This window comes from Arachis hypogaea, chromosome 16, assembly GCF_003086295.3.
Source record: "Arachis hypogaea cultivar Tifrunner chromosome 16, arahy.Tifrunner.gnm2.J5K5, whole genome shotgun sequence".
NCBI lineage: Eukaryota > Viridiplantae > Streptophyta > Magnoliopsida > Fabales > Fabaceae > Arachis > Arachis hypogaea.
The window spans coordinates 122011365-122024634 of record NC_092051.1 but is presented as its reverse complement, the minus strand read 5'-3'; the positions used below and the strand labels follow the sequence as shown (position 1 = coordinate 122024634).

The 13270-nt window shown below is 38.6% G+C and overlaps 1 non-coding gene across 1 annotated transcript; it reads right to left on the bottom strand.

Moving 5' to 3' along the window:
• Positions 1-7006: 7006 nt before the first annotated feature.
• On the bottom strand, positions 7007-7114 carry LOC112761178 (small nucleolar RNA R71). Its single transcript, XR_003181586.1, has one exon. It is a non-coding gene; the product is annotated as a small nucleolar RNA R71 (small nucleolar RNA).
• Between the last annotated feature and the right edge of the window lie 6156 nt (positions 7115-13270).

The window sequence follows — 13270 nt, the reverse complement described above, 5'->3', positions numbered from 1 at the left end:
AAAGAGACACTTATGCAGGAAATTTTGCTCAAGGCTTAGAGTATGATGATGTCGAAAATGGCTTATCACAACCTCAACTGAGAGAGGAAGATTTTGCACCATACTATCAATTTCTCCAAAGAAATGCCCAACTTCGAAATAGGCAGCAGCATAGACAATTGAAAGAGGACTTGATTGAACACATGTGGCAATTTCACAATGCTTGTCGTCAATTATAGAGCTTAATTATGTTTTTCTTTGTATTAAGTAATTTTACAAATTAGTGTAATCCCGAATTATATATTGTGTATTATTGTTATATATGAATTTATTTAATATTAATATCTTTTAATAGTGAATTATTTTTAAATTTATAAATTTAAATAATATTATTGAAAAAATTAATTACATTAATTTTAAGTATTTTAGTTAATTAATTAAGTGAGACCACAACAGAGACTAAAGTTAATTCCTCCTAATGGAGAAGAGAGAGATGCTTTGAGTTCCTATTTACTGTTTATGACGCAAAAGCTGATGTGAGATTATTTTTTATGATAGGTGGGCTATAAATAGGAATTGGGATGAGTTTCCTACTGGAGATGGTCTAAGAGATGATGATGACAAAAGTGTTGAGTTTGGAAAATCTTATGATGATGAACAAACATTGTTAAAAATAATTAATTACAAAATTATTAAATTGAATTTTAATTCAAAATTAATTGATTAATAATTTTGTTACTTTCAGATTTTTGGTGGGACACATCAAGCCCAATGTAACATTCAGCCTAGTACAAAATTTAATTTGATGAAAGGCTGAATTATTACTTTATTTATTGGGTGAGGAATTATTGTGCAAGCCCAATTTTAATCTTTGTTGCAAGACCAACAAAGCTTGGTCCGAATTGAAAATAAAGAAGGAAGGGGTAGTGCTTGATTGAGTTCGAATACCTACTCCCCTCTTTGATGGAATTCAAATTCAATTAATTGAACTTAAATGCATTGGTAACATGAAAGAGAAAGTTGAAATTGATTTGATTGCTCTTAATGAGTTACCAAGCATGGGGAGTAGGAAAATTAACTCATTTTAATTTTATTCATCATTTACATTGAAAGCCTTTCACTCTTCTCTCTCTCTCAGTCATGTCTAGCATGAAAAAAGGGAAGTAGATAATTAACTCAATTTAATTTCTTTCTTTACTTCTAGTAAAAGCTTTTCATACTTCTCTCTCTTCTCTCTCATTGTTTCGGTCATATCTGTCAAGGAAGTTTGAAGATGCAAGCTATCAGAGAAGGTAGAAGCACAGAAGCTATGAAGAGGCAAGCGGCCAAGGTGATGATGGCCCTTGCAAAAAGAAGATATACAGTATGGTATGGCTGAGATCCTTACCACTAAAGGTAAGATGTGTTGAAGAAGCATCAAGATCTCCATACCTAGAAATGGAAGCAATCCAATTCGGTCAGAGAAGAAAATCCCTATGGTATGGCTCATTTCTACTTTTTATTCATCCATCACAGAAGGTAGCTACTGTAGCTACGTGGAGGAGGAAGCAGAAGTGGAGCAGAAGGAGCTGTCAAGGATCAAGTGTTCATCAAGGGTCAGAAATTCTTCTTGGAGACCAAGTCAAGATGGAAGGCTCAGATTGATGAAGCTTGAAGAAAAGGGATGAGAGAAAGGTAATTGCATGTTGGTTTTAGCTTTCGGTTCCCTCTCTCTTCTCTCTGTCTGAACTGGTTTTGGTGTTGAAGAAGAAGAAGTTGGCTCGGTTGAACCGTTTCAACCTTGGAGGATTTCCCTTCTATAATAAGGGTGAACAGCCAAGGCTTGAGACAAGGAGAGTAAGCACAGAGTTCTCATAGCTACCCAAGCTAACAGAAGTTCTTCTCCTTCAATGTGTTTCATTTTGTATTTTCTTTAGTTTTGTCTGTCTGAGTCTCATGGTGAAAAAGGCAAACAGTATGAGATTTGTAAGAAAAAGCCAGTGAGTGGAAAAAGGCAGAGTGTACAAAATTAAAGAACAAGCCATAGGTGTCTTAGAGGTCCTTTGTACATCTATGAGTTGTGTATCATGATTCTGTAGGAATCCCCTTGCAACTTAGGTTAGCACTTAGCAGTTGAAAGCTTGGTAGGTAACCAAGTCAAGTTCAGGATTGGAGATAGATTCTGGATTTGTCCCAGATAGGAAGGGTAGTTCCTAGGGAGAATTGGTGTTTGTAATCTGTATGATTATAGTGAAATTCCATCATAGTTGTGATGGAGACTGGATGTAGGCTGCATTGCACTTAGCAGCTGAACTAGGATACTTCTTGGTGTGATTCTCTCTCTCTCTTCTACTCCATTTCTGATTCTGTTGCACAGGAGATAAAATTGAAAAATATCTCCTGACTGGTTACGAGACAAAAAGAAAATGTTTCTTGACTATTTACGAGACAAAAAGAAGAAAAATCTCCTGAAGTCATTTCAAAGGGCAGAAAGTAATACTCAGCAAAAAGGGGCTAAGATTCAACCGCCCCTTTTCTTAGCCACTGATTACCATCAATTGGTATCAGAGCTTGGTCTCAAGGAGATCAAGCTTTACAGCTTGGAGAAAAGATCCTGATGGCAGAAAACAGTGGCTCAAACCTGGTGGCCTACACTCTGACAGAAGGGTAGTCAAGCAACAGACCTCCACTCTTTAATGGAAAGAACTATACTTATTGGAAGGAAAGAATGAAGATTTTTGTCTAATCAGTAGATTACAGACTCTGGAAAATAATTCTAGAAGGTCCTCAATTTCCAACAACAACAGGAGCTGATGGTGTGGTTGCTCTTAAGGCTGAAGCCAGTTGGACTGAAGAAGACAGAAAAAAGGTGGAGCTCAACGCCAAAGCTATCAACTTGCTCAACTGTGCGATCAGCTTCGAGGAATATCGACGGGTATCAAGGTGCACAACGGCAAAGGAAATCTGGGACAAACTACAAATCACTCATGAAGGCACAACCCTAGTAAAGAAGAACAGAATTGACATGCTAAATAGAGAGTATGAAATGTTCTCAATGAAAGAAGAAGAAACAATAGATGAGTTGTTCGAAAGATTGAACGTCATCATCACTGGCTTGGATGCTATGGGAATCACATATCCTAAATCTGTGCTTGTGAGGTGAATTTTGAGATGTCTCACAAAAGAGTGGGAAACAAAAGCAATAGTTATAGCTGAGAGTAGTGGTCTTGATTCTATGACTTATGATGATTTGAGAGGAAATTTACTTGCTTTTGAAAACATATATTTGAAAAAAGATTCAAAAAGGAAAGGAATAGCTCTCAAATCTGTTACTAACCCTCTGGATGATGAATCCAGTGATAACTCCTCTGAAAATAATTTTGTTTTGTTTGCTAAGAAATTCAAGAAAATGGTGAAGCTGAAGGAAAGAAACCAAGGAAGCAGCTCAAGGGGACCAAGGAAGGATCTCAGTAAAGTGATGTGCTACAACTGCAACGAGGCTGGACACTTCAAATCCGATTGCCCTAAACTGAAGAAGGAGGATAAGCCAAAGAAAGGAAAAAGGAAAGGACTGATGGCCTCTTGGAAAGACTTGGAAAACGATTCTGATGAAGATGAAGAAACAGAAACCAAGTCTCAAACTTGCCTCATGGTAGATCATGTAGAACAGGTAGTTTTTCATAACCCTGACACTAAAGACCTTCATCTCATGATAGATCACTTCTTTGAAAATATTAGATGCTTCTTAAATGAAAACCAAAATCTTGAGTCTCAAATTGAATTTCTTAAAGCTGAAAATGGTTTTCTTAAAGAAAAATTGAGAGAAGCTGAAACCGCTGTTGATCTTGTGGAAAAAAACAAGCGGTTGAAAGCTGAAATAAAAGGTTGTGAAAAACAGCATTCGCTGGTTGCATATCTAAATTGTTTTGAAGAAAATGAGAAGCTTCTCAAAGAGGTAAATCGACTCAAAGAAGACTTGGCCACTTTTTCTCAAAGTTCAGAAAATTTAAATCAACTTTTGGCTAGTAAAAAACCTCTTTATGATAAAGTTGGGTTGGATTGTCATAAAACTGCAAAATTTGTTGAAAAATCTAATTTTACAAATATGGCTTCAGCCTCAAATGATGTAAGGTTTCAAAACCCAACAAGCTTTGTGAAAACAGCAACTCATAGATTTTGTAGACTATGCAACCAGAATGAAAACTTTCCTATTCAATATTTCTTTGATGAAAGAATGATTGGAAACAAACTTTATAAAATTGTTTGTGACTATAATGGCTTGGGACAAAGAAGATGGTTTGACGTCAAAGGATCCAAAAAGATTTGGATACCTGAGGTCACTTGAGCTTATTTTGTAGGTTTGCCTAGCATCCAAGCGAAAGGACAATATGTGGTATATGGATAGTGGATGCTCTAGGCATATGATCGGAAAGGCAACCTTCTTCATTAAGCTTGAGGAATATGATGGAGGGTTTGTCACCTTCGGTGATAATGGAAAAGGAAAAATAGTGGCCATTGGAAAAGTTGGTAACAATTTCTCTTCTTTTATAAATGACGTTTTACTTGTTGATGGCTTGAAACACAATTTACTAAGCATTAGCCAATTATGTGATCTTGGTTATGAAGTTATTTTTAGAAAATTGGATTGCTTAGTTATGTGTAAAAAATCTGGTGAAATTTTGTTTGAAGCCAAAAGATGTAATAATGTGTATGGATTGACTCTTGAGGATTTAAAAGATCAAAAAGTGACGTGCTTTACATCACTTGAATATGAAAAATGGCTTTGGCATAAGAAATTAGGTCATGCAAGCTGATAAACCATTATTTTATGATTTATATTGTGTTTAATTGAGTGGTTTTATCAAGTCTTTACCCACTTATTCATATGATTAGCATGATTTTATAATTCCTTCCTAGTATTGTTTATGGTTGAAAACTTACTTCCTAGAGACCTTTGATTATGTATTTTAATTCTCCTCATTACCATTCGATGCCGTGATCCGTGTGTTAAGTGTTTCAGGCTTCATAGGGCAGGAATGACTTAGAGAATGGAGAGGAAGCTTGCAAAAATGGAAGGAACACAAGAAACTAAGGAGATGACCAGCGAACACTGACGCGAGCGAATGGCCCACGCGAGCGCGCGGAATGAAGAAATCGCAGCGATACGAACGCGTGCATGATGCAAACGCGTGAATTGAAGTCTGCACGAATGACGCGACCGCGTGAACGACGCGAACGCGTGACAAGGAAAATCGCTGAATGACGCGAACACGTGGACGACACGTACGCGTGACTTGCGTGATCTGCAAAAATAACAGAAAACGCTGGGGGCGATTTTGGGCCGCATTTTGACCCGATTTTCGGTCCAGAAACACAGATTAAAGTCAGGAAACATGCAGAGACTCAGGAGATCATCAACATACACCCATTAGCATCCATACACATTCAGATGCATCGATATTAGGATTACTTTTAGTTTCAGATCTGAATCTAGATTAGCTTTGCATTAGTAGTTTATGCTTTTTGCTTTGGATTTTGGATGCTGAAGAGTCATTACCTCCATTGAAGATATTACTTTAGTTTGTTTCCTTATTCCTTTACTTTTATTAGTTACTCATTGACTCTATTCAAGTAAGTATGTTGCATTTTGAATTTATTAATATATATAGTTACTTTTATTTTTAATTAATTTTAAATTTCTATTTTATTTAATTTATTATGTTTTCTTATATTTTTATGAATATTAATTCCATGTCAATGGAGTAGATTTTCTACTTGACATGGGGTTGATTAAGAGGAGACACTTGAGTTAGAATGTTCAAGTGCTTAATTAATTTGACATTGTTGGCTAATTATGTATCTACTAATGCTAGACCTTCCCAAGGGAAAGGACTAGGATCTGCGGATAAGAATCAGTCCATTCACTTGACTTTCCTTTACTCAGTAAGGGTTAACTAAGTGAAAACAACAATCAGTTTACATTACACTTGAGAAAATTCCAACAAGGATAGAACTTCCAATTAATCATTCCCCCAGTCAAGGCTTTTTAAATTAATAATAATTCTTAATTTTATTGCTTCAATTTACAATTACTTTAATTACTCATTATCCAACTCAAACCTTCTAGAAAATTTCTAATTAATAAATTAGCACTCTTTCCTGCAACTCGTTGGGAGACGACCTGGGACTCATACTCCCAGTATTTTTAATTATAATTTTCGTGACAACCCTTTTTAAATTGGTGAGGTAGATCTTAGCTGGTTGAGGGCTATACTTGCAACGTATTTCTCTTATTAAGATTCTCTTAATTGGTTAACTTCTGCCACACATCAATTTTTGGCGCCGTTGCCGGGGAGTTGCAATAGTGTGCTAGATTATTAATTAGTGTACATATTTTATTTTATTTGCATATTTTATTTTTATTTTGTTACCATGAGCTATATGTCTTTCTCATTGAATGATGCGTTCATTGCCTGATCCGAGCTTAGCCACTTTTGATCCTAAAATTGAAATAACTCTTTCACGTATTAGGCGAGCTCGACGTCGGTTAGCCTCTGAGGGTGGTGAAGTGATTGTTATCAATTCACCAGTCTCATCTGAGGGCGAATCTGAACCGCCATTTGAGAGCGAGACAAGCTCCTTTACTACTAATTCAGTTGATTCACGTGCAGGTAACATGGCAACACCTAGGAGGATTACTCTCCAGGAGGCACGAGCCCCAGATTTTACCCTGCAGCCATATCAAGTGCATCACCTAACTCTGGCTGCAGATTTTGAACTGAAGACTTCACTAATCAACCTGATGCCCAAGTTTCATGGCTTACCTGCTCAAGAGCCTATCAAGCACCTTAGGGATTTCCAGACAGCCTGTTCTACTGTTAGGCGTAATGGTGCAGATGAAACTTCTATTCTGTTAACTGCCTTCCCGTTTTCTCTTGAGGGAAAGGCAAGGGAGTGGTACTACTCCCAACCTGAAGTAACTGTTACCAACTGGGATACGCTCAGGAGAGAATTTTTGGAAAAATACTTTCTATCTGAAGTCACAGACAAACTGAGAAAAGAAATCTCCTGCATTGTTCAAGGAGAATCGGAGACTCTCTATGAGTACTGGGAGCGTTTTAAGAACCTTCTAGACGCATGCCCCCATCACATGATTGATAGACTAGTATTGATCAGCTACTTCACTCAAGGCATGAACCCCCAGGATAAGACTACACTAGACGGTGCTAGTAATGGTTCTATGAAAAAGTACAGGATCGCAGATGAAGCATGGCAACTGATCAGCGACTTAGCTGAGTCCACTAGGAATCACAGACCGAGGCGCAGCCACTCAAAAGCTGTTACAGAGGTTTCCTCTAGCGTTGAAACTACTGCTCTTACACAGAGTATATGTGAAATGACCAACCTACTGAAGCAGATGCAGTTAAATCAACAACAAGCACAACAAGCTCAGCCTCCCCCACCACAACAAAACCAACAGTTAGTTCCACAAAGAGTATGCGGGATTTGTGCTGATTATAGTTATTATACTGATGAATGTCCGCAACTCCAATAGGAAGACAACACTGTAGCAGCCACTCATAACTTCTATGACCGCTCGAATCAAGGATACAATCAACAAGGTAGCAACTACAACCATGGATGGCAAGACAATTCCAACCAAGGTTGGAGAGATAATTCTAACCATGGCTGGAGGGACAACTATAACAGAGGAGGCAGAGATAACAATGGAAACCAGAGGTGGAATAACAATAATAATAACAGACAGCAGAATCAGAACCAACCTTACAGAGTACCTCACCTAAGATAGTCCCAAAGACCCCAGAACAACCAACAACAGGTCCCTCAGATCACCCACTCCAATTCCTCATCAAATGACGAGATGCTCCGTTCTCTTGCACAAGGGCAACAAGACATACAGACGCAGCTGAACTCTACTTTAAATGGTATGACTACCATTTTACAAGCTCTCGTCTCCCGATTAAATTCATCACCTAATTCCACCAATCAACCTTCAAGCTCCAGTGGAATTCCTTCTCAATCCTTACCTAATCCAAAGGGTGGTATCAATGCCATCACTTTAAGGTCTGGAACCACACTGCAAGAGAGGAACCATGAGAATGAAACATCAAAGGATGCAGAAGCTGCAAGTAACGCCCCTCCTATCCTATTTCCACACCTTGCAAGGAAGCCCAGAAAGCAGATGGAACTTGACCCCAAAATGGTAGAAATATTCAAAAAGGTTGAGGTAACTGTTCCCCCTTTTTGATGTTATTCAACAAGTACCTAAATATACAAAAGTTTCTAAAAGATTTGTGCATACATAAAGATAAAATTAATGAATTAGAAACTATTCCTTTAGGAAGTTCTATATCTACTTCAATGGGGGGTATACCTGAAAAATATAGTGATCCAGGCCCATGTATGGTTAACTGTACCATTGGAGGTGTAATTTTTTCTGACTGCATGTGTGATTTAGGAGCGTGTGTTAGTATAATGCCATTGTCTATATATGATACCTTGAGGCTCCCTCCCTTAAAAAGGTCGGCAGCTCGTTTTGTGCTAGCAGATAAAAGCATTATTACAGTAGTTGGAATTGCTGAAGATGTATTAGTGAGCATTAAGGGGATCACATTTTCCATTGACTTCTATATCCTGGAAATTCCCTCTAATGACTCAGGAAGACCATCATCAATCCTGCTTGGAAGACCATTCCTGAAGACTTCGAAGTTCAAGCTGGATCCATTCTCAGGAACTTACTCCTTTGAGATAGATGGCAGAACAGTGAGTTTCAGTTTAAATGAAGCTATGAAGCACCCTCCGGAAGATCATTCTATCTTCCAGTGCGACATTATTGATAAAACTATAGTTGAAGTTCACCAAGAAGAAATGGAAGAGAAGCACATGGAGCAAGGTCCAAGTGTGGGGACACTTTCTGAAAACAATGAGAATCCTTTGCCATTATCACTAGCCCCGAATGATCCAGAACCTAGCTATGAGCAGAAATTAGAATTAAAGCCCCTCCCTCCACACCTCAAGTATGCTTACCTTGAGGATAATTAGAAATTTCCAGTTATCATTGCAAAGGAACTCACCTCTCAACAAGAAGAGCAACTGCTTAGTGTACTGAGAAAATATAAGAAAGTAATCAGATGGAGCTTGGCGGATATAGTAGGCATCAGTCCCCAAGTTTGTGAGCACAGAATATTCTTAGAAGAAGGAGCAAAGCCTATCTGTTAGCCTCAAAGAAGATTGAATCCCACCATCTTAGAAGTTGTCAAGAAGGAAGTGACTAGACTACTTGAAGCAGATATCATTTACCCTATCTCAGACAGTGAATGGGTCAGCCCAGTACAAGTAGTGCCCAAGAAGTCCGGAGTCACAAAAATAAAGAATGAGCACGGAGAGCTCCTGACAACTAGAGTGCAGAATTCATGGAGAGTTTGCATTGACTATAGGCGTCTCAACCAAGCCACTCGCAAGGATTATTACCCCTTGCCATTTATTGATCAGATGCTTGATCGCCTGTCAGGTAAATCTCATTATTGTTTTATAGATGGTTATACAGGATATTTTCAAATTCATATAGCTCCTAAAGATCAGGATAAGACCACTTTTACATGTCCCTTTGGAACGTATGCTTATAAAAGAATGCCTTTTGGCTTGTGTAATGCACCTGCTACTTTCCAAATATGCATGATGAGTATCTTTTCAGATCTTATTGAGGACTATATGGAGATTTTTATGGATGATTTTAGAATATATGGTGATTCATTTAGCCTTTGCTTGGATAGCTTATCTAAAGTATTAGACAGGTGTGTTAGTACAAACCTTGTGTTAAATTTTGAGAAATGTCACTTTATGGTAAAACAAGGAATTGTACTAGGACATGTTGTGTCTAATACTGGTATTTCTGTAGATCCAGCAAAGGTGGATGTCATTTCTAGTTTACCTTACCCCTCCTCCGTGAGGGAAGTCCGTTCGTTCCTTAGCCACACAGGTTTTTACAGGAGATTCATTAAGGACTTCAGTAAGGTAGCATTGCCCTTATCCAGATTGCTACAGAAAGATATTGAGTTTGAGTTCAGTGAGGATTGTATGCAGGCATTTGATACGCTGAAGATCGCTCTGACTCAAGCTCCAATTGTAAGAGGACCAGACTGGAGCCAACCATTTGAAATTATGTGTGATGCTTCCAACCATGCAGTGGGAGTGGCGCTGGCTCAGCGCGACGGTAAGGATCCTTTTGTAATTGCTTATGAATCTAAGACTTTAGATGCTGCTCAATCTAATTACACTACTACTGAAAAAGAGCTTCTTGCTATTGTTTTTGCTCTGGATAAATTCCGAGCCTATTTACTTGGTACTAAGGTAGTAGAGTACTAAGACCATGCAGCTCTAAAATATCTATTAGCTAAAAAGGAGTCCAAACCAAGGCTAATACGTTGGATACTGCTGCTGCAAGAATTTAATTTAGAAATTAAGGACAGGAGTGGTAACCAGAATTTAGTGGCAGACCACTTGAGTCGCCTTGAGCACATTAAGGATGATTCCACTCCTATAAATGATAATTTCCCATTTGATAGCTTACATGCAGTATCTGAAGTAGTTCCTTGGTATGCACCTGTAGCTAATTATCAAGTTAGCCACACTTTTCCTCCAAATTTTAATAAACATCAAAGAGACAAGCTGAAAAGCGAGTCCAAATATTATATATGGGATGATCTATATTTGTGGAGGTGTGGTGCTGACCAGGTAATTAGACGGTGTGTGTCTCAATCAGAATTTCAGTCCATTTTAGAGGCATGCCACTCATCTGAGAGTGGAGGACATTTTGGCCTTCAAAGAACAGCCAGAAAAATTCTAGACTGTGGATTCTGGTGGCCTACTCTTTTTAAAGATGCTGCTGAATTTTGTAAATCTTGTTCCCCATGCCAAAGGTTTGGTAATATATCCAAGAGGGATGAGATGCCTCAACAGATTATGCTTTTCTGTGAAATTTTTGATGTTTGGGGTATTAACTTCATGGGTCCATTTTCAAATTCTAATGGTTACTTTTATATACTGTTAGCTGTAGATTATGTTTCTAAATGGGTGGAAGCAATTCCTACCCGTACTGATGATGCTAACGCTGTTGTTTCCTTTGTTAGAAATCATATTATTTGTCGCTTTGGATCACCACGAGCAATCGTGAGCGATCAAGGCACCCATTTTTGTAACAGGAGACTAACAGGATTACTGAAGAGGCATGGGATAATTCACAAAGTAGCAACAACTTACCATTTCCAGACCAATGGGCAAGCAGAAGTCTCTAACAGAAAGATAAAGCATATTCTAGAGAAGATAGTAAAACCTCATAGGAAGGACTGGAGTGCCAGACTACAAGATGCACTCTGGGCATATAGCACAGCGTACAAGACACTGATGCCAGGGCATCTTGGCCAGTTTCACTGACCTTTTCTTTACTGTTTTTAGGGTAGTTTCATGCATTTCTTTAGGAAATAAGCTAGTTTTGGGTAGATATTCACCTGCACCTTGATTCAAGCATACATTGTGCATTTTACATTATTTCATGAGGATTTTGCATGAATTTAGTGACAAATTGTATGCTACATTACCCATGACTTGGACTAGAACTTTGATGCACTCTGTTGCTTGATTTCAGGACCAAAGGAAGCAAGGAAAGGGAGGTAACTTGCAAGGTTAATGAGAAAAGTGATTGCCAATAACACTCTCAAAGCCATCATTGCCCACGTTAAGAGTCACGTTAACTAAGTTAACGTGAACTCTAACGTGGAGAAGGGAAGTTGAGCCAACGTTAGTGACACTTAACATTGTCACTAACGTTGGCAAACACTCATGAGTGGCCACGTTAGAGCCCACGTTAACCTAGTTAACGTGGCCTCTAACGTTAAAAGGGGGGAAGAGAAGCCAACGTTAGTGACATTCAACATTGTCACTAACGTTGGCCTAAGGATGCAACACACCACGTTAACTCCCACGTTAACCTGGTTAACGTGGGAGCTAACGTAAGAGGTGAGAGTTGTCGACAACGTTAGTGACACTCAACATAGTCACTAACGTTGGAAGCAACCACACAACCCCCCAAGGAGCCACGTTAACTTCCACGTTAACCTAGTTAACGTGGAAGCTATCGATGAGGAATGAATGATGATCCAACGTTAGTGACACTCAACACTGTCACCAACGTTGGGATGGCTAAGAATGGCCACGTTAGAAGCCACGTTAACCTAGTTAACGTGGACTCTAACGTGAGATCCAGGGGCACATTGGAACATTAGTGACAATGTTGAGTGTCACTAACGTTCTCGAAGATTGGCAAGGCCACGTTAGAAGCCACGTTAACCTAGTTAACGTGGGCTTTAACGTGAAGCAAAAAGGGGCACACTGGAACGTTAGTGACAATGTTGAGTGTCACTAACGTTCTCGAAGGTTGGCAAGGCCACGCTAGAAGCCACGTTAACCTAGTTAATGTGGGCTCTAACGTGAGGCAAAGGGGTACATTGGAACGTTAGTGAAAATGTTAAGTGTCACTAACGTTCTCGAACTTATACTTTCACTAAATGTTAACACCCCTAACGCCCTGAGCTAAAGTCTCTGTCCACTTAGCACTTTCTCTCTGCAAGTAAAGCCAAGCCCAAATGAAGAAAAGAACTGCTTCAAACTCAAGATCCAAAGGCCCAAGACTTGAAGAGCCAACTAGAAGCTGAGAGAAGTAGTATATATAGGAGTAGCTTTGAATTGAGAAGAAGTTCTGGAGGCTGGAAAAAGAGAACTACTCTCTGTATTTTACTTTCTCTGCAATTTTCTAGTTTTATGATGTATTCTCCATCTTTGTTTTCATTTTCAAGAGCTATGAACAACTAAACCCCTTTCATTGGGTTAGGGAGCTCTGTTGTAATTTGATGGATCAATACTAATTTTCATTATTCTTCTTCTATCTTTTCTCTTGATTTTACTTGAAAGCTTTCGATCTTCATCCAATTGAGTAGTTATCTTGGAAGAGAAGCTATTCAAACTTGGATCTCTTTTGAACCTTGAAAGAGGAATGAAGAGATCAAGCTAGAAATGCTTTCTCATGCTGGACCAAATTGGGTTTGGATGGGTATGTGACTATAACCCTCTCAATACTTGATTTGGGAAATGCATGTGGTATAATCAGTGACCATACTTCATCTCTTCTCATGAGCAATTGACCAAGGAATTGGCTATTGATCAAGATTTGAGAGATTGAATTGCAAGAAATTGTAATTCAATCACTTAAGATTGCCAAGGAGATCAATGAGTGCAT